Source organism: Monodon monoceros, unplaced genomic scaffold (genome assembly GCF_005190385.1).
Source record: "Monodon monoceros isolate NGI ecotype Baffin Bay Population unplaced genomic scaffold, NGI_Narwhal_1 Super_Scaffold_18, whole genome shotgun sequence".
NCBI lineage: Eukaryota > Metazoa > Chordata > Mammalia > Artiodactyla > Monodontidae > Monodon > Monodon monoceros.
The window spans coordinates 113,129,838-113,133,126 of record NW_021703774.1 but is presented as its reverse complement, the minus strand read 5'-3'; the positions used below and the strand labels follow the sequence as shown (position 1 = coordinate 113,133,126).

Here is a 3,289-nt window from a genome sequence, read left to right as displayed (position 1 = left end):
TTGGCAGTGCAGTTCACCCAAAAATTTAGAAGGTTTTTGATCTGTTAGCTTCTAGTCAGTTCCACGTGCCAGTAAATATATTCAAAGTTTTGCCTAGATGTTGCTCTCAAGTCTTATTTATTTGCTTCTTTGCCCCCATGCCCTTCTTTTTCAGTTTAATGGTGTTTACCTTGAGGACAATAGGTTTGGGTGGCGGCCACACCATTAATGTAACTTTGTAACAACACTGAGGTTTTGGAATAATTTAAATGATTAATTCTTATTGATTGTTAATCATATTACAAAGAGTAATACAATATTAAAATACATCATCCTCAGTAAATTAATATGCACTTAGAAAATCTAATGGTTGCAGGTAAAATATAGCATATGGAACTTTCATTTAAAAATACAAATTTTATGAAAATTAAAAAATTTTTGAGATTTTGGATAAAGAGATATCTTAAAATATTATGAAAAATATTCTTTATTCTGAAACAATGTCAGAAAAGAATACCCAAATTCCTCTAAAACAACTAGTTATAGTTAGTTATCCAGTTGCTGTTTTTGGTAAAATTAACAAGAGAACGCATTTACAATTTTACATCACAATCATATGTCAAGTAATTAGGATTGAAGAAATATTGTTGACATACACATTGGGTTGACTATTATATTTTCAAAAGCAGTGTTCTTTCACTCATTTAAATTAAAAGAATTAAAACATGCTTAAATCTTGTTCTGGTATTCTAAAAGTGTTTGGAAACATTTTTCTTAATTTTTAGTACTGAAATCCATCTGAATGGATCTACTAATAGTCATTGTAACCAAATGAAATTAGTTTTTTTAATAGTCCATAGGACTTAATTGTATTTGAAGGTACGAGGAGGCAGCCCCATCTTTCCATCTGTTTCTAAGGTCTGAAATCACAGTTCTGCACAGTGGACATATATTCCCTCTGTAAAACCATAAGGCAATGAGTGCATTCTTCAGAAAAACATGCTGACTGATGGGAAGAATAATTTTCTGAAATTCACCTTGACATACTGAACAAATATCATCCACATCTAAATAAGTCACTCTGTAACTTGGCTGTGTAAAAAATATTCACAGGGGCTTCCCTGGTGGCGCAGTGGTTGAGAGTCCGCCTGCCGATGCAGGGGACACGGGTTCGTGCCCCGGTCCAGGAAGATCCCACATGCCGCGGAGCGGCTGGGCCCGTGAGCCATGGCCGCTGAGCCTGCGCGTCCGGAGCCTGTGCTCCGCAACGGGAGAGGCCACAGCAGTGAGAGGCCCGCGTACCGCAAAAAAAAAAAAAATTCACGAAACCTATCTGAAAGTTCTCAGATTTCCAAAAATCCCAAAAGCTATAAAATGAGGTAGAATAAAGACAGTAATATCCCAAGAATCTAGCTAATTGTATTATTAAACTCCCTGAAGCAAATAAGGTAATGAAACCAAAACTGATATGGGAACAAAGTTCAGTAAAACTGACATAATTCTTCTAAGAGCATACACCAGTAAGCCCTGGATTTAAAAAGCAGGATGAAAGAAGGCACTACTATAAGATTTTTTGAGCCTATGAAAAGCAATTTCAAAACGAAGTCTGTAATTCTAATAATCCAAAGTACTTCTGAGAAGCTTGAATGATCCAAAGTAGGATTTAAAAAGATTAACTTGTAATAAAGTGACTGAGAATGAAAGAACAGAAATTCCTGTTAAGAATACTAGTAACCAAGCTTACTGAATGTTTGAGCACCTTTTTCTTAGAAAAGCCTGATTTACAATGCTTTTGTTTGCACAGTTGAAAGTTGTTAGCGGCCCAGTTCCAAGAAACATTCCACATATTTCTGGAGCTTGGATTTTCAGCACATCTTTTAGGCATGGAGTTTATCCGGATACGAACATATCCAGAATGAAGGCAAGGCCCTTCTCCCATCCATCTTGTTGCTTGGGCATTTTGGGAGGCTGAGGCAGCCTCACTGCCTGCAGTTCCTGGAGGACTGGTGTGGCCCTGGAATATGTTTTCTCTGGTCCAAATTTCTTTGCTTCAGGTCTGTGTTTCCTCTCATGATGTTGAGTGAACAGAGGCCTCACAATTGTGTCAGGGACAGTGGGAGATGCTGTCATACCCCTTCAGTCAGGACCATCACCCTCAAACCTCACCACAAGTAACTTTGGTTAGCCCAATGGCAGCAGGAAAGCTGGATTTTAATAGGCTTTTGTGTTCGGGGTCTAACAGCTATCATACAGCTTTTCTAGTCAGGCGTCCAATTTCTGGACCCTCAATTTCTGCTTGCAAACCGGCCACTTATTTCCTGAGCTCATTTCTTATAATGCTTTGATGCAGTACAAAGAAAGTGAGCCCAGTTATTCTCTTGCCAATCACTTTGCCCAGAGCTACGGCCTCACTAGCCATGTGGCCTGCTTTCCAAGTCATCTCACACAACAATTTTACCAAATGTTTTGCCCCTGTAAAATTTGGGTGTCCATCTTTACAGCTCTGTATATAGATTCCTTTATAATAAGTGTTGAAATCAGCTGGTGTAAGTCCTCCAATTTTGTTCTTTTTTAAAGCTGTTTTGACTATTACACATCTTTTGCAGATCTATATGAATTTTAGATTCATTTTTTCAAATGGCTGCAACAGAACCTGCTGGGATCAGGCACTGAACCTGGAGAAGGAGGGGTCCAGAAAGGAGAGTTGGTGAATCAGGGAAGTCACTAAGTAGTCCTCCTGAAGCACTGGCACAGTGGGCAAGTCAGAGCTTGAGGGGAGTCTGCTGAGAGGGGCCCCTAAGGGGGCAGGTGTAGAGGTCTGTGCAAGGCTGTGACCTGGTCCTAGCAACTGCCTCTGTGAATTTGCATTCCAGCCTCTGGTCACTGGTTGCTGTCGGTCAGCGGGTCAGGCAGACGGGTAAAGCTGCTGGCCCTGGAAGTGGAAGAGGCTGCAGAGTGGAGAAGGAGGGTGAGGACAGTCTGGCATCTGCCATTTCTCTGTGTCTGACTCATCTTACCTCTAACCGTGACTATCTTCAGGGCATAATGGCTGTTGCTTCCTTTCACTTCCCAAATCTTGTGCACGTTTCTAACCTAGAACCAAATCTAACCCCAAACCAAATAGGGAAGGCAATTCTAAAATGTGGTTCCGACTTAGCCAGACCTACACAAACTAAAATCATTTTCTCTTTGACTTCTCTCTCTGTATCACCATTTTCATCCAACCAGCCACCAGCTCCTGTTGATTTTAGATCATTATTTCTGCATTATGACCCCTTCCTTTCTCTGCTATTGCCCTTCTTTAGCGCAA

At 40.3% G+C, this 3,289-nt stretch overlaps 1 pseudogene; it reads right to left on the bottom strand.

Annotated features, from left to right (window-relative positions):
* Window positions 1-825: 825 nt before the first annotated feature.
* LOC114897955 lies at window positions 826-1,818 on the bottom strand (annotated as a pseudogene).
* Window positions 1,819-3,289: the final 1,471 nt, after the last annotated feature.